Source organism: Lampris incognitus, chromosome 12 (assembly GCF_029633865.1).
Source record: "Lampris incognitus isolate fLamInc1 chromosome 12, fLamInc1.hap2, whole genome shotgun sequence".
In the NCBI taxonomy this organism is placed as follows: domain Eukaryota; kingdom Metazoa; phylum Chordata; class Actinopteri; order Lampriformes; family Lampridae; genus Lampris; species Lampris incognitus.
Window position 1 is genome coordinate 22,299,417 of NC_079222.1, and position 27,327 is coordinate 22,326,743.

General features: G+C 41.5%; 1 protein-coding gene across 1 annotated transcript in view; it reads left to right on the forward strand.

The window, feature by feature from the left end:
• The window catches only part of LOC130121572 (astrotactin-2), a 570,216-nt gene that overhangs the window by 390,563 nt on the left and 152,326 nt on the right, over window positions 1–27,327 (forward strand). The gene's annotated exons all lie outside the window — the stretch shown is intronic.

A 27,327-nucleotide genomic window follows, 5' to 3' on the forward strand; every position in this document is an offset into this window, starting at 1 on the left:
GAATGTATGTCTCTGTATAATGTAATGGAATTTAAACTGTCTTCCGCTCTTCAATCTATCTATCTATCTATCTATCTATCTATCTATCTATCTATCTATCTATCTATCTATCTATCTATCTATCTATCTATCTATCTATCTATCTATCTATCTATCTATCTATCTATCTATCTATCTATCTATCTATCTATCTATCTATCTATCGGTCTGTCTGTCTGTCTGTCCGTATATCTATCTATCTACGTATATCTGCTTCACGCATCACTTGTTCTGTGTATAGTGTGAATAAGCATGGTGATACAATGCAAACCTTGACGTACACCCTTCTCTATTGGAAGAGCTTCTGTGTTCTCGCCATTCCATCTCACCACTGCTGTCTGGCCAATATATATAGACCTTGAAGTAGCGCAATGAAGTGTCTAGGGAAACCCATTTCCAGTATGATGTTAAAGAGTTGTGTGTGGCTTACTGAATCAAATGCCTTTGAATAATCAATGAAAATCAGCATTGCCTTATTATGTGTGTTGGATATCTTTTCAATTAGTGTTTGCAGTGTTACCAGCATTTCTGCACATCCTCTTCCTTTCTTGTAACCTGCTTGCTCATTTGACATCTCTGATTCCATTTTGTTTATCATTCTGTCCAGCAAGATGGATAGCATGATTTTACTTGCGTGACTAATGACGCTTATTGTGCGATAGTTTGCACAGTCTTTGGTGCATCCATATTTGATAACTGTGACAAATTCCTGTGTTCTCCAGTCTTTCGGGCATTCACATGAAGTCCAGATTTTGCAAACCAGCTGGTGTAGTGCTACTATAGCTGCTTGACCACTGCTTTTCAGAGGATCTGCTGGTATTCCATCAATGCCTGGTGCCTTGTTAGTTTTTAATTTAGTGATGGCTTTTTCCACCTCAGAAAGAAGTAGAACCGGCTCTGATTCATCAAAATTTATACATTTGAGAGAGGTCTCTCCATCAGGTTTTTTAAACAAATTAGTTCCATATTCTTTCCATTGGTTCAGTGTCTCACTGGGTTCAGTCAGCACCTTGCCAGTATCTTATCCTTTATGCATGCCTGATGAGGTCTGGAAAGTTTTGTTTTTACTGCTTGGGCTTTCTCAAAGAGTTCTTTTGCTCTTCCTTCTCTATCAAATTCATCTCTCTTCAAACATTCTTGTTTTAGCCAGGTGCTTTTATCTTTTCTAAGCTCCCTCTGTGTCTCTGCAGCCAGAGAATGATATAGTACTTTATTATTGCTCTGCCATGCCAGAATATTTTCTTCAATTAATTTTAAAGTCTCTTCGCTAATCCATGTTTTCTGTTCTTTCCGTGGTCTTCTTCCCAAAGTTTTGCTTACTGTTTCATGCCATGCCTCTTTCATGCTAGACCACAACTCTTCGGGAGTTGCCCATTCCTGGGTCGCTGACAATAAAGCTTCAAAATGGTTCTGCGTTTCAATCTTGAACTTTGAGTTGGTATCTTCAGATTTTAGCTGAGTTAAATCGTAAATCTAATAGGTGGCCTTTGGTTCCTTTTCTTGGGCAATCTGAGTCAAAGTTTAGCCACCACCAGAATGTGGTCTGTGTCACAATCAGCTCCTGGTCTAGACTTGGCATCCAAAACAGCTGACGAAAATGATCCAATATTACATATCTGTGAGTGGCAAAAGCATGTGAACCTTTGCTTTCAGTATCTGGTGTGACCTCCCCCTTGTGCAGCAATAACTGCAACTAAACTTTCCTGGTAACTGCTGATCAGTCCTGCACATCAGCTTGGAGGAATTTTAGCCCATTCCTCCATACAGAACAACTTCAACTCTGGGATGTTGGTGGGTTTCCTCATATGAACTGCTCGCTTCGGGTCCTTCCACAACTTTTCAATTAGATTAAGGTCAGGACTTTGACTTGGCCATTCCAAAACATTAACTTTATTCTTCTTTAACTATTCTTTGGTAGGACGACTTGTGTGCTTAGGGTCGTTGTCTTGCTGCATGTCCGACATTCTCTTGAGATTCAGTTCACGGACAGATGTCCTGACATTTTTCTTAAGAATTTGCTGGTATAATTCAGAATTTATTGTCCCATCAATGATGACAAGCTCTCCTAGCCCAGATGCAGCAAAGCAGACCCAAACCATGATACTATCACTACCATGTTTCACAGATGGGATAAGGTTCTGATGCTGGAATGCAGTGTTTTCCTTTCTCCAAACATAACACTTCTCATTTAAACCAAGAAGTTGTATTTTGGTCTCTTTTTTTCCAATAGCCTTCTGGCTTGTCCACGTGATCTTTAGCAAACTGCAGATGGGCAGCAATGTTCCTTTTTGGGGACAACTCTGCCATGTACACCATTGTTGTTCAGTGTTCTCCTGATGATGGACTCATTAACATTAACATTAGCCAATGTGAGAAAGGCCTTTAGTTGCTTAGAAGTTAGCCTGGGTTCCTTTGTGACCTGGTCGACTAATACACGCCTTGCTCTTGGAGTGATCTTTGATGGTCAACCACTCCTGGGGAGGGTAACAATGGTCTTGAATTCCCTCCATTTGTACACAATCTGTCTGACTGTGGATTGGTGGAGTCCAAACTCTTAGAGATGGTTTTGTAACCTTTTCCAACCTGATGAGCATCAACAAGGCTTTTTCTGAGGACCTCAGAAATCTCCTTTGTTCTTGCGATGATACACTTCCATAAACATGTGTTGTGAAGATCAGACTTTGATAGATCTCTGTTCTTTAAATAAAACAGGGCACCCACTCACACCTGATTGTCATCCCATTGATTGAAAACATCTGACTCTAATTTCACCTTCAAACTAACTGCTAATCCTAGAGGTTCACATACTTCTGCCACTCACAGATATGTAATATTGGATCATTTTCCTCAATAAATAAATGACCAAGTATAATATTTTGCCTCATTTGTTCAATTGGTTTCTCTTTATCTATTTTTAGGAATTGTGTGAAAATCTGATGATGTTTTAGGTCATATCTATGTAGAAATATAGAACATTCTAAAGGGTTCACAAACTTTCAAGCACCACTGTGTGTGTGTGTGTGTGTGTGTGTGTGTGTGTGTGTGTGTGTGTGTGTGTGTGTGTGTGTGTGTGTGTGTGTGTGTGTGTGTGTGTGTGTGTGTAAAAACATGTTTTGTACAAGTGGCACAACAACTTTTGACCAGGCATCAAGCATATTTCACATTGAACAGGTGTTGGTGTTACTGAAAGTGGGATGTGATCTTTCAGGAATCATCACTTCTTTTCTCAGTTTCCTTTTCATTGCATTTAAAAATCTCCTTTGCAGAGCTTGAGTTCAGTTCTGGTGGCCTTTTTGTACAACAGTTAACCTTTGTATAGCAATTTCACTAGGGTCTTTACCTTTGCTTGATCTTAATATTATGCAATATGGAAGAGTTATGATTATCTATATGTACTATCTGTTGCATAGATTCAACTGTGTGTGTGTGTGTGTGTGTGTTTGTGTGTGTGTGCGTGCGTGCATATTTGTGTTTTATCAGTAAATTCAAAAGTAGACATCATCGTATGCATTATGTATGTGCACGTTGGTGTTGGTGTGATTGCCAATCTGCATATGTTTGTACATGTATGCCATCTATCCTGCTCTCAGAAAAGTACAGAAACAGATTTAATCCACTTGACCTAGGAGTTATGATTAGATTTAATTCATTTTCTTTGTCTAAGAGTTTCTACAACAATGACTTAATTTTCCCAAATACAAAGTCACCCCATAAGGTTTTTTCAAGGACTGAGAACAATATATCAAGTTCTTCCTCTTAATGTTCCCAATAGCATTACAATGCTAGATGATCTTGATTATTTTCTATCATAAATGATCACTGAAAGTTTACTCAATCTTTGCTATCAACAATTTCACAAAACACTTCATATTTGATTAATGCCAAGACATTAGGTAAGAGTTAAAAAATAAAACAGGATTTAAGTGCAAGTAAAAATGACTCAATTATAAATGACAAAAAAGAAAAGAAAAAAGGTGCAGTACGGTACAATAGGCAACATCATTAAAATCATCTTGAAAAAAATTAACAGCAAAAAGGAAATAAAGATATTTTTTTGTGGAGGGGAAAACTTAGAGGTCATATTTAAAGAAAAGAAAATCCAGATACCACAACTCTTAATCACGCTGACAGATGGGGGGAAAATAATGCTGTAATAGCTCATACGACTGCCTTATCTGGTTTGATGGTGGCAAAGATGCATGCCCCATGGCTCCACTGCTTCTGAAGTAAGTTACACCCAAAACACAAGAGCTTGATTGCATCTAGAGTGAAAAAAAAAGGTCCCTGGTGAGAAACAAGAAGTCTCAAACCAGCTGTTGGTTGTTCATATTCATCTGACTAATTCTTAATATTCAATGTAAAATGACACAAATCTTTGACTTCTGAGTTTATCTGATGGTGTTGCCCAAAGCCAAGAAATGAAATGCTTTGAATGAATGAAAGGGTTTAAAGACTGAGATCATCCCCTCTATATCAGCTGTGCTCTGCCCCTTTGCCATCTTTGAAAAATGCTCGGAAATGGGGGAGAGGTCACGGGGGTAGTTTGTGCTACTAGCACAGACAAGAAAAGGGGAGTGGTTTGTTGGTATTAGTCTGCCTCTGATCAGTGATCAGTGGAGGAGATAAATGCATGGCATGTCTGTGGACAAAAGATGTAGAGATGCTAACATTAAGGACTGCATTACTACTGCAGACTACTGCCAACTACTGCTGGCAGAGCTCAGTGACATCTTTTCTTGAATGAAGCATGCACTAAGATTGTTAGTAAATGTTTGAAATCATCACAAAAAGCCAATCAGCAAGTGTATGAAATGATGATGCTCAAATGCCTGGACAGGTTCATTTCACACAACACATACACACACACACACACACACACACACACACACACACACACACTAGTTCAGACATTACTGCAAATGAGTGAACACAGAAATAGCATCAGAATGCACAATAGAATACGTTAGCTATGAAGGAGACCTTCCTTCTCACACTCCATCTCCATTTTGTTACAAGGAGAAAAGATAATATCTGGATTTTATGTCCAATGCTAGTGCACCCGCATTCATTAAACTATTAGAAGGGAGAGGAAATTGAAGAAGCAATCTTTCTTGGGCTATCTAACCCGGCACCAGGCTGCCAGTTGGGAATAAAGACTGTGCAATTTAATACCCTTTCCCCAATACCTTTCATGTTTGGTTGTGGTGAAAGTTGTGCCTGAGCAAAATAGAACCACCTCAGCTTTTCCATTTCTGAGATGATATTATCAGTGAACACACAAAACACTGACCCTCGGTGTGTGAGTTGTCCCTTAAACTGTTAGATTACTGTACGATTATCAACAAAGGACTGATTCAATTGTTCCCTGCAGTAGCCTACACTGCCTCTCTTAGTGGAATACATGGAATAATCAATGACTTTGTTTCCAGCAAAGGTGGAACACATGTGTATATGAGAGGTCATCTAGGCCATAATTCTCAGTTATACTCTCACATGCACGATCAAACCCTCTCTCACACACTATCAAACTCTCACACACTATTAAACTTCTCTCACACGCTGTCAAATTCTCTCTCATACACTATCAAACTAGGCAGCCTGTCCAGACACCCTGGACAGGTCGCCTGCCGCCCAATAACTGCTGGGATAGGCTCCAGCATCCCCATGACCCTGAGAGCAGGATAAGCAGTTCGGATAATGGATGGCACTATCAAACTATCACACACTATCAAACCATCTTTCACACACTACCAAACTGTAAGAGAGTTTGGTAGCTCGTGTGAGAGTTTAATAGTGCGTGTGAGAGGTTTGATAGCACATGACAGAAGGTTGGATAGTGCATGTTAGAGAGTTTGATAGTGAATATAAGATGTTTGATAGTGCGAGAGCACATTTGATAGGGTGTGTGAGAGGTTTGATAGTGCGTGAGAGAGCTTGATAGTGTGAGGGGTTTGTTAGTGTGTGTGAGAGAGTTTGATAGTACGTGTGAGGGGTTTCATAGCACATGACAGAAAGTTGAATAGTGCATGTTACAGAGTTTGATAGTGTGTGAGAGCATCTAATAGTGCGTGAGAGATTGATAGTGTATCAGTGTGATAGTGCCTGACAGAGGTTTTGACAGTGTTTGAGAGAAGTTTGATAGTGCAAGTGAGAGAATTTGATAGTGTGAGAGTTTAGCTAAAATTATGGCCTGAATTACCTCTAAAACATGCACACACGCACACACACACATGCACCCATGCACAGATAGATAGATAGATAGATAGATAGATAGATAGATAGATAGATAGATAGATAGATAGATAGATAGATAGATAGATAGATAGATAGATAGATACACTACCGTTCAAAAGTTTGGGATCACCCAAACAATTTCGTGTTTTCCATGAAAAGTCACACTTATTCACCACCATATGTTGTGAAATGAATAGAAAATAGAGTCAAGACATTGACAAGGTTAGAAATAATGATTTGTATTTGAAATAAGATTTTTTTTACATCAAACTTTGCTTTCGTCAAAGAATCCTCCATTTGCAGCAATTACAGCATTGCAGACCTTTGGCATTCTAGCTGTTAATTTGTTGAGGTAATCTGGAGAAATTGCTCCCCACGCTTCCAGAAGCAGCTCCCACAAGTTGGATTGGTTGGATGGGCACTTCTTTGAGCAGATTGAGTTTCTGGAGCATCACATTTGTGGGGTCAATTAAACGCTCAAAATGGCCAGAAAAAGAGAACTTTCATCTGAAACTCGACAGTCTATTCTTGTTCTTAGAAATGAAGGCTATTCCATGCGAGAAATTGCTAAGAAATTGAAGATTTCCTACACCGGTGTGTACTACTCCCTTCAGAGGACAGCACAAACAGGCTCTAACAGGTACTATTTAGTGAAGATGCCAGTTGGGGACCTGTGAGGCGTCTGTTTCTCAAACTAGAGACTCTAATGTACTTATCTTCTTGCTCAGTTGTGCAACGCGGCCTCCCACTTCTTTTTCTACTCTGGTTAGAGCCTGTTTGTGCTGTCCTCTGAAGGGAGTAGTACACACCGGTGTAGGAAATCTTCAATTTCTTAGCAATTTCTCGCATGGAATAGCCTTCATTTCTAAGAACAAGAATAGACTGTCGAGTTTCAGATGAAAGTTCTCTTTTTCTGGCCATTTTGAGCGTTTAATTGACCCCACAAATGTGATGCTCCAGAAACTCAATCTGCTCAAAGAAGTGCCCATCCAACCAATCCAACTTGTGGGAGCTGCTTCTGGAAGCGTGGGGTGCAATTTCTCCAGATTACCTCAACAAATTAACAGCTAGAATGCCAAAGGTCTGCAATGCTGTAATTGCTGCAAATGGAGGATTCTTTGACGAAAGCAAAGTTTGATGTAAAAAAAATCTTATTTCAAATACAAATCATTATTTCTAACCTTGTCAATGTCTTGACTCTATTTTCTATTCATTTCACAACATATGGTGGTGAATAAGTGTGACTTTTCATGGAAAACACAAAATTGTTTGGGTGATCCCAAACTTTTGAACGGTAGTGTAGATAGATAGATAGATAGATAGATAGATAGATAGATAGATAGATAGATAGATAGATAGATAGATAGATAGATAGATAGATAGATAGATAGATAGATAGATAGATAGATAGATAGATAGATAGATAGATAGATAGATAGATAGATAGATAGATAGATAGATAGATAGATAGATAGATAGATAGATAGATAGATACAGATAGACAGACAAACACACCGATAGATAGATAGATACACTGCTCAAAAAAATAAAGGGAACACCTAAAAACACAATATAGACCTCGATGAATGAAATATTTCAGCTGAAAATCTTTATTTATTAGACAGAGGAATGTGTTTAGAGCAAAATAACCTAAGAATGATCAATGGAAATGAAAATCATTAGCCCATTAAGGTCTGGATTCAGAATCATACTCAAAATCAAAGTGGAAAATGAGAACATAGGCTGATCCAACTTCTGTGGAAATTCTTCAAGACGATTCAAAATGAGGCTCAGTAGTGTGTGTGGCCTCCACGTGCCTGTATGCACTCCCTACAACGTCTGGGCATGCTCCTGATGAGACGACGGATGGTCTCCTGAGGGATCTCCTCCCAGACCTGGATCAGGGCATCGGTCAACTCCTGGACAGTCTGTGGTGCGACATTGCGTTGGCGGATGGTACGAGACATGATGTCCCAGAGGTGCTCGATTGGATTCAGGTCTGGGGAACGTGCAGGCCAGTCCATAGCATCAATGCCCTCGACATACAGGAACTGCTGACACACTCTGGCCACATGAGGACGAGCATTGTCATGCATGAGCAGGAACCCAGGGCTCACTGCACCAGCATATGGTCTGACAATGGGTCTGAGGATCTCATCCCGGTACCTAATGGCAGTCATGGTACCTCTGGCTAGCACGTAGAGGTCTGTGCGGCCCTCCAAGGATATGCCTCCCCAGACCATCACTGACCCACCGCCAAACCGGTCATGCTGGAGGATGTTGCAGGCAGCAGAACGTTCTCCACAGCGTCTCTAGACTCTCTCACGTCTGTCACATGTGTTCAGTGTGAACCTGCTCTCATCTGTGAAGAGCACAGGGCGCCAATGGCGAATCTGCCAACCAAGATGTTCTCTGGCAAAGGTCAATCGGGCTGCACGGTGTTGGGCTGTGAGCACAGGCCCCAATTGTGGACGTCAGGCCCTCATACCATCCTCATGCATTCTGTTTCTCACTGTTTGAGCAGAAACCTGCACATTAGTGGCCTGTTGAAGGTCGTTTTGTAGGGCTCCGGCAGTGCTTCTCCTGTTCCTCCTTGCACAAAGGACCAGATAGCGGTCCTGCTGCGGGGTTGTTTTCCTCCTGCGGCCCCCTCCACGTCTCCTGGTGTACTGGCCTGTCTCCTGGTACCTCCTCCATGCTCTGGACACTGTGCTGGGAGACACATCAAATCTTCTTGCCACAGCACGCATTGATGTGCCATCCTGGATGAGCTGCACTACCTGAGCAACTTCTGTAGGTTGCAGATACCGCCTCATGCCACCTCTAGTGGTGAGGGCACTAGCAAAATGAAAAACTAACCAAAGATCGGCCAGAAAAGATGAGGACAGGCAAATGGTCTGTGGCCACCACCTGCAAATCCATTCCTTTTATAGGGGTTGTCTTGCAAATTGTCTAATTTCCACCAGGTGGAAATTAGACAATTTACCAACAGGTGAAATTGATTCACAAATCAGTGTTGCTTCCTAACTGGACAGGTTGATATCTCTAAAGTGTGACTGACTTGGAGTTACATTGCATTGCTTATGTGTTCCCTTTATTTTTTTGAGCAGTGTAGATGAATATGGAGTGTGCATAGCTGGTTATAAGATAAGCAATCTTAGATTTGCAGATGACACGTTACTAGCAGCTAATGGACAGCAAGATCCAAACGAAATGTTGAGTTGAGTAAATGAGGCAGGGATAAACAGGTTGATCAGTTTGAATGTGAAAAAGTGCATGAAAGTGGGTGAATCAGGTATTGCAATCTCAGTAGATGGACAAGATATAGAACACCTATTCAATTCAATTCAATTTTATTTGTATCGCCCAATATCACAAATTACAAATTTGCCTCATTGCGCTTAACAGCAACACAACATCCTGCCCTCATTGAACACCTAGAGAGCTTCATATACTTGGGTTCAGTTAAGAAAAATGACGGTGATTGTACAGATGACATAAAAATCAGAATTACCCTAGCAAAGAAAAGAATGATGGAGATGGTACCAATATGGACAGATAGGTGAATAAGAAAAGAAGTGCAAGTCAGTCTACTTAAAGCACTCGTTTGGCTAGTGTTGTCATATGGAGCTGAAAGTTGGTCATTGAAGAAAGCGATGGTAAACAGGATTGAGGCTGCAGAGATGTGGCTTTATCGTAGGAGGCTTCGAATAAGTTGGACAGAGAAACGAACAAATGCAAGCGTCCTTAATGAATTAGGAACAAAAAGAGTGGCACATATAATGAAAAGAAAGCTATCATTCTTTGGGCATACCTGTCGTCCAGGTGAAAGTAAATTAATTACACAAGCAATTTTGGGAACTACACCAGCAAAGCGCAAGAGAGGCTGATCAAAAAGGCAGTATCATGATGACATCAAAGAATGGCTTGGTCTGAAACTATCAGAGGCAAAAAGATCAGCTCAGGACAGAGAGAACTGGATGAGACTTGTTTGGCAAGCATGTCATCCTGATGGTGCAGGCAACCCTCGCTAACGAGGAAGCCTTGATGAAGAAAAAGTGTATATATATACACTACCGTTCAAAAGTTTGGGATCACATTGAAATGTCCATATTTTTGAAGGAAAAGCACTGTACTGTTCAATGAAGATAACTTTAAACTAGTCTTAACTTTAAAGAAATACACTCTATACATTGCTAATGTGGTAAATGACTATTCCAGCTGCAAATGTCTGGTTTTTGGTGCAATATCTACATAGGTGTATAGAGGCCCATTTCAAGCAACTATCACTCCAGTGTTCTAATGGTACAATGTGTTTGCTCATTGGCTCAGAAGGCTAATTGATGATTAGAAAACCCTTGTGCAATCATGTTCACACATCTGAAAACAGTTTAGCTCGTTACAGAAGCTACAAAACTGACCTTCCTTTGAGCAGATTGAGTTTCTGGAGCATCACATTTGTGGGGTCAATTAAACGCTCAAAATGGCCAGAAAAAGAGAACTTTCATCTGAAACTCGACAGTCTATTCTTGTTCTTAGAAATGAAGGCTATTCCATGCGAGAAATTGCTAAGAAATTGAAGATTTCCTATACCGGTGTGTACTACTCCCTTCAGAGGACAGCACAAACAGGCTCTAACCAGAGTAGAAAAAGAAGTGGGAGGCCGCGTTGCACAACTGAGCAAGAAGATAAGTACATTAGAGTCTCTAGTTTGAGAAACAGACGCCTCAAAGGTCTCCAACTGGCATCTTCATTAAATAGTACCCGCAAAACACCAGTGTCAACATCTACAGTGAAGAGGCGGCTGCGGGATTCTGGGCTTCAGGGCAGAGTGGCAAAGAAAAAGCCATATCTGAGACTGACCAATAAAAGAAAAAGATTAAGATGGGCAAAAGAACACAGACATTGGACAGAGGAAGACTGGAAAAAAGTGTTGTGGACGGATGAATCCAAGTTTGAGGTGTTTGGATCACAAAGAAGAACGTTTGTGAGACGCAGAACAAATGAAAAGATGCTGGAAGAATGCCTGACGCCATCTGTTAAGCATGGTGGAGGTAATGTGATGGTCTGGGGTTGCTTTGGTGCTGGTAAGGTGGGAGATTTGTACAGGGTAAAAGGGATTCTGAATAAGGAAGGCTATCACTCCATTTTGCAACGCCATGCCATACCCAGTGGACAGCGCTTGATTGGAGCCAATTTCATCCTACAACAGGACAATGACCCTAAACACACCTCCAAATTGTGCAAGAACTATTTAGAGCAGAAGCAGGCAGCTGGTATTCTATCGGTAATGGAGTGGCCAGCGCAGTCACCAGATCTGAACCCCATTGAGCTGTTGTGGGAGCAGCTTGACCGTATGGTACGCAAGAAGTGCCCATCCAACCAATCCAACTTGTGGGAGCTGCTTCTGGAAGCGTGGGGTGCAATTTCTCCAGATTACCTCAACAAATTAACAGCTAGAATGCCAAAGGTCTGCAATGCTGTAATTGCTGCAAATGGAGGATTCTTTAACGAAAGCAAAGTTTGATGTAAAAAAAATCTTATTTCAAATAAAAATCATTATTTCTAACCTTGTCAATGTCTTGACTCTATTTTCTATTCATTTCACAACATATGGTGGTGAATAAGTGTGACTTTTCATGGAAAACACCCCAAACTTTTGAACGGTAGTGTATATATATATATATATATATATATATATATATATATATATATATATATATATATACACTACCGTTCAAAAGTTTGGGATCACCCAAACAATTTCGTGTTTTCCATGAAAAGTCACACTTATTCACCACCATATGTTGTGAAATGAATAGAAAATAGAGTCAAGACATTGACAAGGTTAGAAATAATGATTTTTATTTGAAATAAGATTTTTTTTACATCAAACTTTGCTTTCGTTAAAGAATCCTCCATTTGCAGCAATTACAGCATTGCAGACCTTTGGCATTCTAGCTGTTAATTTGTTGAGGTAATCTGGAGAAATTGCACCCCACGCTTCCAGAAGCAGCTCCCACAAGTTGGATTGGTTGGATGGGCACTTCTTTTAGCAGATTGAGTTTCTGGAGCATCACATTTGTGGGGTCAATTAAACGCTCAAAATGGCCAGAAAAAGAGAACTTTCATCTGAAACTCGACAGTCTATTCTTGTTCTTAGAAATGAAGGCTATTCCATGCGAGAAATTGCTAAGAAATTGAAGATTTCCTACACCGGTGTGTACTACTCCCTTCAGAGGACAGCACAAACAGGCTCTAACAGGTACTATTTAATGAAGATGCCAGTTGGGGACCTGTGAGGCGTCTGTTTCTCAAACTAGAGACTCTAATGTACTTATCTTCTTGCTCAGTTGTGCAACGCGGCCTCCCACTTCTTTTTCTACTCTGGTTAGAGCCTGTTTGTGCTGTCCTCTGAAGAGAATAGTACACACCGGTGTAGGAAATCTTCAATTTCTTAGCAATTTCTCGCATGGAATAGCCTTCATTTCTAAGAACAAGAATAGACTGTCGAGTTTCAGATGAAAGTTCTCTTTTTCTGGCCATTTTGAGCGTTTAATTGACCCCACAAATGTGATGCTCCAGAAACTCAATCTGCTCAAAGAAGTGCCCATCCAACCAATCCAACTTGTGGGAGCTGCTTCTGGAAGCTTGGGGTGCAATTTCTCCAGATTACCTCAACAAATTAACAGCTAGAATGCCAAAGGTCTGCAATGCTGTAATTGCTGCAAATGGAGGATTCTTTGACGAAAGCAAAGTTTGATGTAAAAAAAATCTTATTTCAAATACAAATCATTATTTCTAACCTTGTCAATGTCTTGACTCTATTTTCTATTCATTTCACAACATATGGTGGTGAATAAGTGTGACTTTTCATGGAAAACACAAAATTGTTTGGGTGATCCCAAACTTTTGAACGGTAGTGTATATATATATATATATATATATATATATATATATATATATATATATATATATATATATATATATATATATATATATATAACTTTGTTTAAAGAAACACTCAACGCTAGGGACAGTGCTCAACAAATAAGGAGCAAAATAATCCATAATGTTATATTATGTGTGTGTGTGTGTGTGTGTGTGTGTGTGTGTGTGTGTGTGTGTGTGTGTGTGTGTGTGTGTGTGTGTGTGTGTGTGTGTGTGTGTGTGTGTGTGCGTGCGTGCGTGCGTGTGTGTATGTGCGTGTGTGTGTGTGTGTGTGTTTGACAGGATGCTGTAATGAAGCCTTCGATGTAGAAAAAAAAAATATATATACACTTAGGTTGGTTAAAATGTTATCAATCCTCCTTGCCAGGCTTTTGTAGTATGGAGCAGTTGTCTAGAAGGGGAAAGCCACTAGGTGATTCTACATACCCAGTACTCCAAGTACTAACTCTTGTTCTTGAGAAGTTCATGCCTGACAAGTTAAACTTGGAAGTAAAAACTCACAAGCTCACAGCATGTAGAAAATTAACTTTACAGTGTGAGAGGGTGTTGTCAGTATTACACAATACCCCGAGATAGTGGGGCTTCCTATAGCTCTGAAAAAGATGGATCAAATTTTTTGAATTGGCTGTAGCCTACTTTTCCAAAAAGGGCAAATATTTTAACTCTACACTGTGGAGTACTCCACAAATTTTCTAAGATGTGAATATGAAAAGGACCATACCATTGTTTTTGCTCATACACAATCATGTATACTCATTACAACCAACTCATCAAAGCATACCAGTGTTTCAGATTTTTTTCTTTTTTTTTTTTAATGTGTTTTTCTCACTTTCCAAGCAGCAATGGCTTCCATTCATTCGGAAAAATTAACTTGACCTGAAACTTGCTTGCCCATTACAGTAAACTTTCAGTCGCTATTATTTTTTGTCAGGTTTACGTTATTGTGGGAAAGTTCAGTTCAGAGTCCCTGGAAATCTTCTCAAATCAACATGTGCTTTCATCATTTTGTTAACCTCACTCTACTTATGTGTCTGGTTGGGGATGTTGTGTTAACTGGAGTACTGTGGTGGCTTACTTAAAGTGCAAAAGAGGAAGCTTTAATGGACACGTCATTCATATCGTAATTCAGAGCATAAAATAGTAGAGGCAGTTAAAAATGTTGGTGGTTTTAATTGTCAATAATAGTCATGTAAATAATGTTTTACTTTTAATGTATGGCAAAGTGGCCAGTGTGGCTGTAAGTCTCCTGGCCTGAATTGTTGTCCCAGTCCAGCTTTTTACAACAAATTAAATATTCAGATTCTACATAGTAATATGAATGCAGTTGACTGCAAGAGGCAGTGATCAGATGTTTCTTAACTGTACCTAATATCAATAAAAATAAGTTTTCTGGTACCAATAGGGCACAAAAAATAATGCAACGTGAAAAAGGACTGCAAGAGGTGATAACTAAAATATGAAAGCAAAAAAAAAATGCTTTGCTCTTTTTCCCAGTGAGATAAATTTAAAAAAAAATTATCTGCTTCTCCATTTGCCGTAAGTTTTTTAAAAAACCCTGTCCACCCCCACCCTCACAACACACACACATTCAGCGTAACCGCACAGAATATGATAAATCACAGATTAACACTGATATCAATCAGCCCGTCTATGCATGGTACCATGTAATCTTCAATAAAAACCTCACATTTGAGCCACGATACTATCTTAACACAGTGCTAATTCAGTCCATGTTGGACTAGGTCATACAGAATCTGGAGCAATACAACAATTTTTCAAGGTCTCAGTATCTTCATTATAAATCATCTGGACCTTCATCCTCCTCAGGCTGTAGATCTAGTTCTGGTTTTACAATGGCATCAATGTTCTAGGATCATCTCTGAAGTCACCATGGATGAGATGACACAAAACTGATAATATTTACAGACATCAGTACACTATATACCTACAGTAAAGAGGAGAGATTCTGAATTGTGCATTTTCATGTGAGGAAGAGGCTGTGCCTTTCTATCTTGCTGCCTCTAAGACCATAACCAAGGAAACGTTCAGAAAGTGGAGAGTTTCTTCCGGCTACTGTCGGCAGTGACGGTGTGTTAACATGTGCTTGGTCGTGTATGCATGTATGCAAATACACATTTGTTTATGTTGGGGATTTTCATGGCACACATTTGTGCATATGTTTCTGCTTATGATGTTGTGTCTTTGTTTTCGTGTGTGTGTATGTGTGTGTGTGTGTGTGTCTTTATACTCATCTGTTGTGGTACAAAATTAAGTGCTGCCTTAATCCCATGGTATATGTTCATATGTTGTGTATTAACTTCCCAACCTACCCCAGTGTTGCAGTTTGCTTTGTTTATCAGAAAAGCCCTCGATGAAACATAAATAAATATATTGTAAAGCTGTTCCTTATCTTAACAACAATAACAACAAAAAATCAAGCCATATTTATCTAGACCCCTCTTCAATCAGTATAATTTGGGGTACAATTTTGACATGTATTTATATCCTGCAGCCTCTCAAAAATCTAAATCGTGCAGGCCTCATGTAATTAGCACATGGGCTATGGTATGCACTGTATTACTTTATTTGCAGTCTTAATATTTTTGATTAGGTAATTACTCTACTTGTTACTCTGCTCTACTTATTGTTGTGCTTATAACATTTTATATTCACAATACTGTTTTCACAGGAGTAGTTGCAGTCATCTATCTTGTGACAACAGAGCAAACCTCTCCCACGAACTGCCAAAATACAGACAGCACGTTAAGTGTCCCACCAGGGACAAAAAAAAAAACACTGGATCATTGCTACACAATATTAAATGATGCCTATCGCTCTGTCCCCGCGTGCAGCTTTGGGGCTCTCTGATCACTGTCTGGTTTATGTTCTCCCAGCCTACGGGCAGAAACCAAAATCTTCAAAGCCTTTGGTTAAAACTGTGAGGGGATGGACCAATGAGTCAAAACTGGAGCTTCAGGCCTGCTTTTACTGCACTGATTGGAGTGTTTTTGGGGCTGCATCTCCAGACCTTGACAAACTTACTGACACTGTGACATATTATGTCAGCTTTTGTGAGGACATGTGTTTGCCCACCAAAATGTTCTGCACCTTCAATAACAATAAGCCCTGGTTCACAGCAAAACTCAGGCAGCTTCCATCAGTTCCAGGTTCTCGGCCGTTGTCCCTGAATGCTTTGTTCCAGTAGCCCATTTCTCATCAGATTGCCCTGGTTCCCCAACACCTGACGTGGAGTTTGTTAACCCAGGCAACATCCAAGCCAGTATGACTGCACACTGAGCAATAATCCTGCAAGACTATAATACCCACTGAACTCTACAAATCATATATATTTATTTTAGTCTAAAATATAAATTTGCAATATATTTCACCCACTACTCTATATATGAACAGGCTGTTTACTGTACATTAAAAACCACCTACTATATGTATAGAAAGTATTTATTTTAACAATTTAATATTTATCACAGCACTCCTTCCACTCTTCACTTTATACCATTTGTTTCCTGTTTATGGTTTCCAGAAAGGGTTTCACCTTTATATATTCCTGAAGATTGCTGTGTTGTTATTCTGTGTAAGTACATTGAGAGCCACTAAACCGGAGTCAGATTCCTTGGATGTCCAAAAATACTTGGCCAAGACGATTCTGATTCTGATTGGACAATTTCAGAATTATAGGTAACCATATAGTAATCTGTATGTAAAAAAGATAACACCCAGTCAATTATCATAATGTCCTTTATTGTGGATTTCGAAGACCTTGAAAGCATTTAAAATAAAAGCATTTCACTGAGCATTTATTCCATCAATTTCTGTGGCTTTTTTTTTTTTTTTGTGCTGCATCGCTGGACATACATGGGGATAGAATATCTGTTAGAAACCACTTTGTGTAACACAGACATCACTTTTCCATCATTACGCCTGTCAGTCAACCACACATGTTGAAATCCATCAATGTAATAACAAGCACAGCCACAAATGAAGCGTTTCCATTTAGAAATGAGATATCCACCTGGAAAAAAATGCATCTTCTTTTACAGTATGATTGTTGGTATGAAGTAACCAATTTCAAGTATATTTTGGAAAAAGAGATCATCTACATTTTAAATAAGAAATCTCAGATCTAAAAATAGAGACTGGGGTAAGGACTGGGTTTGATATTGTCTGAAATTTGGTTAATATGATTAACTGATAATTTGAAATAGAAGATTCCGATAAGATAATTGAGATATTGGGATTTAGGTAATGCCTTTGTTGTATCTTTTTCGAAAGGGCTTATACACGGTGCAGTATTATTGTTTGATTATTATAAGTATTTTCAATCAGAATCAAAGTCATGTTTATTGGCCACATGGGTTTGCGCAGGGATGGAATTTGGCTCCGGGTTTTTTTGGCTCGCTCAGTGTGTTTGGTGTGGAGTGGCAGCACTGCAGCACAACAATCTTCAGATATGTGCACAAGAATTGACTATACTATACAGGCAAAATCACAGGACTAAGTAAATAAAATTCAATCACAGGAGCTGCGTGGGTTTCCTCCCACAGTCCAAAGACATCCAGGTCAGGTGAATGGTCCACGCTAAATTGCCCCTAGATGTGTGTGTGTGTGTGTGTGTGTGTGTGTGTGTGTGTGTGTGTGTGTGTGTGTGTGTGTGTGTGTGTGTGTGTGTTTGTTGGCCCTGCGATGGCCTGGCAGCCTGTCCAGGGGTATCTCTCTGCCTGTTACCCGATTAGTGCTGGGATAGGCTCCAGTATCCCCGCAACCCTGAGAGCAGGAAAGCGGTTTGGATGATGGATGGATGGAAGTATTTTCAAGCCTGGATGTTCTAACCTTATTATAACTGTGTGAGAAATTGACTGGTAACTAAACTGAAATGATGCGGTGGCCGTTGGCTTGTGAGCAGTGAGTTGGCAGCCCGAAAGTCTGAATAGCCAAAGGAGAGCTGAAACAGTACTGCAGCATAAGCGAGATATTACAGTGTTACTGACAGGACATACTACTATTATTCTTACACACATGCATATATGGTCTGCTTTAATATTTAAAGAGCATGGAATAGCTTATTTTGAATAAAACAATACATGCATCTTATCCACTCCAACTAAAATTACAAGGATTAGTCCATGGGCCAGAGCCCAAAATGTCCTATTTCGGTACACTCAAGGTGGCAAAACTTACTTATAATTTTTGAAAGGATCCATGTCTGTAGATGATATTTTGGTATGATAACCATTCCTGAGTGGCAGCTGTATCACAGTTATCAGCTCATGAAGTTAACCACCCCCTAAAGTAAATTGCATTTTAGACGCTGGTGCATATCCAGGGTTTAGCCTCATGGTCAGGACATTTTTCAATGTTCTATAATATTGTCTTTGGTATCATTTTAAAGGGGACCTTCTTAGCTTTCATTCAAGCCCTGTTGTGGATATTTCTCACAAATATAGAGGTCACTTGAGCTCTTCAACCCGTCAATAACACACATCTTTCTGCAATGTTCGCCTATACTTTCTTTTAGCCCTGTGGCATCTAGGAATATCAGGGACACAAAACACAAAAACTGGAATGCTCACAGGACTGTAAAGATTCAGGAAATGTATAATATACCCATACTATTTCATTGTGTGAGGTGATTGTGAACCTTAAATTAGAAGGGCATTATTACTAAGAAAGTAACTAGACCAAAGCCAGTTAGTCCATGGGTCAGACCAGATATCGATATCACCCAAGGTGACACAACTTCACTGGCGCCATTTTATTTGGTACACTAACAGAAGTAAAATAATACATGATAACCTTTCCAAATGAGCAGCTATTTCATTTTTCTTTCAGGAAACCTGTTTCTGTGCCTCTCACGATTGTGTATTTGCCCAGATTTTTACAAATATAGCATTTCAACACCCCTTGTACTGATTAGCCTAGCTTAAACTCTGGGACAGTTCTTAGTTGGCCAACAACCAAGGATAACCAGTACTGTGTACTTCCATTCATTTTGCTAAGCTAGGCTAACGTGCAGCCAGATAGCTTTCTACTAAACACATATAGAGGAAACTGGTATCTATCTTCTTGTCTCACTCTGGAGAAGATTGTAAGCTAATTTCCCATAATGTTAGCATGTTCTTTTAATGTATATGTTAATATGATTAGGTAAAGTGGCTACGAGGAACTTTCATCTTGTGTTGATTTTAGCGGCCTCATGTGGACAAAATACATGCATAGCAACTAGGTAATGTATCTATTTGTGGCTATGTAAGATAGATAATGGTAATATGACGCTGGTGAAGCAAAGTAAACTTTGTTTTAGTAGTGTTCATACACCTAAGTTACATGTATTTGTTTGTATGTGGCAGGTGAAAACTGACTGAATATGGTCACTGGTGAACAAGCAAGTTTTTACCCAATACCAAAGCGCCCACGGGTGGAGTGCATTATCCACTGTTCTGATGATACAGATAAGCTGGTTTCACTACAAAGTGTCGACTCATGGAGAACTCTGCTCAGGGCAGCTCAGATACGAAATCATGCACCAGTTTTGAAACTGGCAAAAGACATTCCTGAGGGACAGATTCCAGCAATCTACTACCACAGAAAGTGTCGCAGTATCTTCACTATGAAGCAAATTCTTGATGGCCTCCTTGCAAAAGAAAAGAAAAGTTGTGTCTCTGCTGAAGAGAAACAATCTAAGAGAGTAGCTCGACATGCTCCAAGTACATCTAGGACTTATGATGCAGAGTGCATGTTTTGCCAGAAAAACAGCAAATATTCCAAGAGACAGAATACGAGAGAAGTACTGGTGCAGTGTCGAGAACTGCGAGCTGATGCAAAGATCAGGAGTGCAGCCACAAAGAAAAGGGACAGCAGAATCCTTGCCATTGTGAGTAGAGACCTTGTAGCAGCTGAAGGGCACTACCACAGGTCATGCTATAGACTTTACACCAAAGAAGAGGTTTCCAAAGGAGAGGTTGCCAGCAATGAAGATGATGATGCTGCAGCCCAGTATGAAGCTGCTGTGAATAAGGCATACAATGAGCTGTTCCTCTTCATCAGGATGGAGCTTTTTGGCAATCCTCAAGTGATGACAATGACTGATCTCTCTTCTAGACTGGTAGCTTCAGTGAACTCCCAAGGCATTGCCCAAGTCAAGGAATCAACCAAGAAGCACATAAGGCGAAACCTGGAGAGTGAGTTTGCTGGAGCCTTGCAGATATTCCCTGATGAGAAAGGAAAATTCCTCCTCTATCCCGATAACTTGTCCATGAGGGAACTTGCCAAAGAAAATCAGTCTCTCAAAAGGGAGCTGCAGACCCTGAAAAGTGTCAGTGCACAAGATGTTATAGCCAAAGCAGCCATCAAATTGAGAGCAGACATTAAAAGTCAAGATGTTCCTCAAACCTGGCCGCCTGAAGTCAAACCAGAAGCAGAATGTCCTACCATTCCAGAGTCGCTCATTATCTTCCTGTATTCTCTACTCACAGGCTCAAATGATCCTGATCATGCATCCCAGAGAGTGCAGTGCCTTCTGCAGTCATTTGGCCATGACATAGTATATGCAGTGACATGTGGAAATACCAAGCCTTCCAAGCACATTGTTCTGCCATTCAGTGTCAAATCGTTGACAGGAAATGTAGAGTTGATAAACATCCTCAACCGACTTGGTCACAGTGTGTCCTATTCACAGATGGAAGAGATCAACACTGCCCTGTGTCTCCAGAAACTCTCATCATCAGGGAGTGGCATTGCCCTTCCAGCTAACATCCATCCTGGCATATTCACAACTTTAGCCTGGGACAATATCGACCGTCTTGAAGAAACTGTCAGTGGTGAGGGAACATCTCACAGAGTCAATGGGATTGCTGTGCAAGCAAAGCCAGTCAACCCACGTCCTGTCCAACCCATGCCCACTGTTCCCAAAACAAAGAAGAGAAGCGTTGATGGACCCCCACCAATGTTACCAACTTACAATGCTGGACAACGGGTAGGGCCACCACAAAGCAAAAAGTCAGATGCCGATACTGCAGCCAATACTAAGCTTGCCAGAGAGAAAAACCTTCTTTGGGTCCTAGCACGCATGTCACAACAAGAAGAACAGTCAGTCAGCAGCTGGACAGGCTTCAACATCCTGACTCGAGGAGAGATGTCGGTCATCCCCGACAATATAGGCTATCTGCCTACCATCAATGCTCCAGTGACACAAATGTCTACTGTCAACGAGGTGCTTAACCAGTCACCGAGCATCATGCAGTGCTTAGGCCTGAGGAAGATTGTCTGTGTCTTTGACCAAGCCCTGTATGCGAAGGCTGTCGAGATCACATGGAAACACCATGACAAGTTCCATGATATCATCGTTAGGCTTGGGGTATTCCACACCATCTGCACACTGCTGGCAATAATAGGAAAGCGTTTCCAAGATGCTGGACTCAAAGACCTCTGCATTGAGTCTGGCATGATTGCAGAAGGCTCAATTGCTGGTGTTATGGATGGCCGCAAGTACAACAGGGCAGTGCGACTACACAAGCTCCTGTATGAGGCTCTCATGCGACTGACCTTGAATGGTTTCCTGTCCTGGTTGGAAGAAACTCACAGGAATGACATGGTTCACCTGAATGAGACACTGAAGACCATTGACAGCCTTGGGAAAGAAGTCGCACAACATGCTTTGAAGGAGGTCCTCGAGAACAGCTCTTGTACATGCATCATGGATCTATTTGAAGTCTACCGTGAGTTCCTTAGAGGTGGAAACGGCAGCCTCTCGAACTTCCGGATGTCCTATTTGGACATGGTTGAAATCTTGTTGGGGCATCCAGAGAGGGAGACTGGATGCTACACTTGGCTAGCATTCGAGCAATGATCCCATGGTGCTTTGCTTATGACAGGATGAATTATGCACGCTACCTCCCCTACTACTACGCCCAGATGTCTGAGCTGCCCATCACACACCCAGACTTGTACACAGAATTCATGGAAGGAGGCTTCTCAGTCCAACTGGGCTCCACCAATCCCTTTGGCCGAATCCCTGTTGACCAAGCTATAGAAGAAACGGTGAACAAAGACACCCAAACAGCTGGAGGGACAAAGGGATTCAGCTTGAAGCCAGGAGCTGTGACCAAATATTATCTCACAGCTGAGTATAGAAGCATGTACCTCAGACAGCTGAGAGACCTGACAGGTCAAGGCAGGTGCAAATGGCCTCTCTAGATCTACAGGTCCAAGGATCACGAGAGATGAAGCAGATGTCCAGTCTCTCATGGACCTTATGGAGAATAACTGGCTCAATCCTATGTCCCCTGATGAGATTGATTTGGTTAGCCTCTCCACTGGCAACATGGCTCCACCTAATGTGACCATAGATCTCTTGAGAGCTCTTGAGAAAGGAGAAGAGGCCTACCAAGCATTCCAGCAAACAAGGTTAGATGCAAACCCACCACCTGTGAAATTCCACGACAAGATGACCAAGCAAAGTCTGAAAACATTCTCCAATGTCAGCACAAAACAAGCTCATGGAAAGAAAGCACAGGATGTGGTTCTGAAGGCAGATAGAAACCTTTTCAGTCACATGATCCTGGTGGCTGAAAGCAGGAAGGTGAATCTGAAGGATGTCCTTGCCTACCCATCGGGCCCACTACCATGGGCACTGGCAAATGCTGATGGGTCCTTACGAAAAACAAACAAGGCTGCACTTGCAAGAGAGCTTGAAAAGAATGTATCTCCTGCAGGAGACATCCCAATCCCATCTACTTCCATCATTGATGGGATGAGCCTGGTCCAAAAAATGAATGGCAACAACAAAACCTTTGCACAGGTGGCAGAGTCAGCCTTGACCCAGGTCCTCCATGAGGGAGCACAGAGTGGGAGGATTGATGTTGTTTTTGATGTCTATCACCAGACTTCGATCAAAGATACTGAACGACTGAACCGGGGTGGAGACATCACTCTCCAGTACAAGAATCTTGCAGGGGGACACCACGTCCAGCAGTGGAGAAAATTTCTGTGCAGTTCCTCCAACAAGACCAGTCTCATCAAGTTTCTGGTGGAAGAGTGGAAACTCCTACGATACAGAGCTATGCTGCATGGCAAGGTGTTGTACATGACCTGTGAGGAAACCTGCTACAAGTTGACAGAAGATGGGTGTGAGGAAGCAGCAGAACTGCACTCCACATATGAAGAAGCTGACACCCGTCTGCTCCTGCATGCATTGCATGCAGCAAATGCGGGCTCAAAGTCAGTTATCATCACAGCTGAGGACACTGATGTCATGGTGCTTTGTCTTGGCTTCCAGAAGGACATCACCTGTCCCATCTACCAGAAGTGTGGGACTCAGAACCGCACACGGTTTGTCGACATCACCAAACTGGCAAGTTCACTTGGAGACAGCATCTGTGACAGCCTAATTGGCTTACATGCCTTCACAGGCTGCGACACTCTCAGTGCATTCGCTGGTCGAGGGAAGCTGAATGCCCTGAAGATAGTGAGAAAGCACACTTCCTGCCAAGAGACTTTTAGTCAACTGGGACAGACATGGAATGTGAGTGATGAGCTGTTCCAGAAAATTGAGCAGTTCACCTGTCGGATGTATGTTGCTAATAGCAGCACTGCTGAGGTGAACAAACTGCGTTACCAGCTCTTCTGCACCAAAAGGGGAGAGGTTGAGTCCAGCCAGCTGCCACCATGTAGAGACTGTCTCTTTATGTATGTTCAACGAGCCAACTATCAGGCAGCAATATGGAAGTGCTGTCTGCAGGCTAACCCTGTGGTGCCAAGCCCTACTGAGTATGGATGGACAGACGATGAAGGCAAGCTGGCCATTTACTGGATGCGCTCCCCACCTGCACCAGATGTGGTCTTGGAAATGCTAACATGCAAGTGTGTGCATTCATGCAAAATGCCAAGCTGCATGTGCCTGTCAAATGGACTTCCATGCACAGACATGTGCAGGTTACAGACCTGCAGTAACCAAAAACAGCAGGATGGTCCAGAACTGGACTTTGAACTTGGGGAGTCAGATGATGAGAGAAACGAGCAGTTTGATGAATGACAGTGTGATGATTCTGATGGTATTACTGTCGTAGTAGTCTATTGATGCACAGGATGTTGATTCTGGACTTGGTTACCCAGAGCTTGATAACAATAATGTAACCATATTCACATATACCCATTACCCTACCCATTACCATTACATATACCCACTAATGATATGGGATTACATGTATCATTGACTAAGTATATGTAAATGTCAATGTTGTTTAAAATATTAAAATAGTTCATTACCTCACTATGGTATTCCTTTTTATCATGTATTTTGATTGTGTATTTAAACAAATGTATAGAGACCAGTTTGTGACCTAACTGGCTTTGGTCTAGTTCTCATTTAAGGCTCACAATCACCTCACACAATGAAATAGTATGGGTATATTATACATTTTCTGAATCTTTACAGTCCTGTGAGTATTCCAGTTTTTGTGTTTTGTGTCCCTGATATTCCTAGATGCCACAGGGCTAAAAGAAAGTATATAGTTTAGGCGAACATTGCAGAAAGATGTGTGTTATTGACGGGTTGAAGAGCTCAAGTGACCTCTATATTTGTGAGAAATATCCACAACAGGGCTTGAATGAAAGCTAAGAAGGTCCCCTTTAAAATGATACCAAAGACAATATTATAGAACATTGAAAAATGTCCTGACCATGAGGCTAAACCAGGATATGCACCAGCGTCTAAAATGCAATTTAGTTTAGCGGGTGGTTAACTTCATGAGCTGATAACTGTGATACAGCTGCCACTCAGGAATGGTTATCATACCAAAATATCATCTACAGACATGGATCCTTTCAAAAATTATAAGTAAGTTTTGCCACCTTGAGTGTACCGAAATATCGTCTGGCCCATGGACTAGATCAATTGGCACACTGAGCTTCAAGGCACAGTGGTAATCATCATTGGCGAACACTCAGGTTGAGTACGACCGTCCTTTGTCGGGGTCATCAATTGTGGGTCCTCAGGTGGCTTTGAGAGATTTTGAGATAATTTATTGATCCCCATGGGAAAATTATGCTCTGCATTTAACCCATCCTACGTGTGTAGCTAGGAGCAGTGGCCAATCCTCCATCCATACACTTTGGTGCACTGTGTGCAGTGGTGAGTTGTGGTGGTGGTTGAGTCTGTTGCCTTTCCTTTCACTTGTGCCGCTTTGTCGCTGTGACATGGCAGAGTTGAAGTTCATGCTATTCAGTTCCATCTTGCACAGCTTTTCTCCATGACCATATGCCCAATGCAGTGTCTTACCAGTTGCTGTGTGTTTTGTGGAACTTCTTGAGACTGGTCTTAATGTTGTCTTTGGAGTGTTTCTTTTGCCCACCAGGGGCACGCTGACCCTCCCTCAACTGTGCGTACAGGAGTTGCTTGGGAAGTTGTGCATATGACATTCGGATCACATGACCTGTCCAATTTGAAGTTGGGGTTTCTTTATTGTGGTGGTGATGCTTTCCATGTCCGCTTCATCCAGAATGCTGGTGTTGATGCATCTGTCCACCCAGCTGATCCTCAGAATCCTCCATAGGGCTCTTTGGTAGTGTAGCTCCAGAGCCCTCAGGAGCCTGCTGTAGGTGGTCCATGATTCGGCTGTTCCTCCCAACCCTCAGGTTGGGAGGAACAGCCCTGTAGACCAAGAGTTTTGTTTCGGCTTTAGATCTTGATCTTCAAAGACTATTTTTCTGAGTCTGGCGTGGGCTCCACTGGCACAACTCAGATGATGGTTTATATCAGAGTCAATGTAGACAATAGATGGCAGATTGGGTGGAGGTTGATGCAGTACCTGGGTCTTCTTGATGTTAAGTGCTTAGCCCAGGACTCTATTCCTGGGCAAAAGCATTTGGGATGCCCTGGAGGTCTGCTGCAGAGTGTACTGTGATGGCGTTGTTGTCCACATATTGGAGCACCAAGATGGTAGTGTTGCTGACTTTGCTCTTGGCCTTGAACTGGTTAGGATTCAAGAGACTACCATATGTTCTGTACATGATTGGGATGCCCTGTGGAAGCTCTTGGCCAATGAGGTGGAGTATGGCAGCAACAAGGACAGAGAACAGGGTGGGCACAATGATGCAGCCCTGCTTGACCCCTGACTCCACTGGGAAGGGCTTAGACACAGAGCCGCTGTTAATGAGCACATTGGCTGACATGCCATTGTGTAGAGGCCTCAGTATCTGGATATACTTATCAGGGCAGCTGTACTTTAATAGTATGCTCCACAGAGCCTGGCAGGCTACCATGTCAAAGGTGTTAGTTAGATCTATGAAGGTCATGCACGGAGGCTGCTTTTGTTCACGGCATGTTTCCTAGAGTTGGTTTACTGTTAAAATCATGTCTACTGTACCTCTGGATGGGCGGAAGCTGCACTGTGATTCTGGAAGTACTTCCTGTGACAGTGGTAGCAGTCAGTTTGCGAGGACATTTACAAGCACTTTGCCGGTTATTGGTGGTGGTGGTGGACTGCACTTATATAGTGCTTTTCTAGTCTACCGACCACTCAAAGTGCTTTACAATGTTATGGACAGGATCAAGATACCCCTGTAGTTTCCACAGTCAGCCTTGTCCCCTTTCTTGAATATGGTCACTGTCAGAGCATCCCTGAGCTCTGAGGGTTGCTGTTCCCTGAGGATTAAGGCATGAATTTGGTACAGGAGCTCTGGTCCACCTTCCTTCAGTTCAGCTGGGATCCCATCCCAGCCTTTTTGTTCTTGAGGCTCCTGCTGGCATTTTAGGAAGTTCCCCCATGTCTTCTATGATGGAACTCTGTTAACAAGTATGAATATAACAAGTGATAATATGAACAAAGCGCACGTGTAATTGCTGTGTTATAACTGCTCCTATGATTGGCTTATCATCATTTAGACAGTCCCCAATGCCTCCTACTTCCACTGATTTCCTGAAATTGCTGGTCAGACCCAAAGACACAATGTGAAAATGTGGTATGTGAAGGGTTTTTTTTCCCTAGTGTGTGTGTGTGTGTGGATGCGTGTGTCTGTGAGTGTGGGTGTGTGTGTGTGTGTGTTGAGGGGGGGGGGGTGATGAATGCATTGTGTATTATTTTGCTCTGT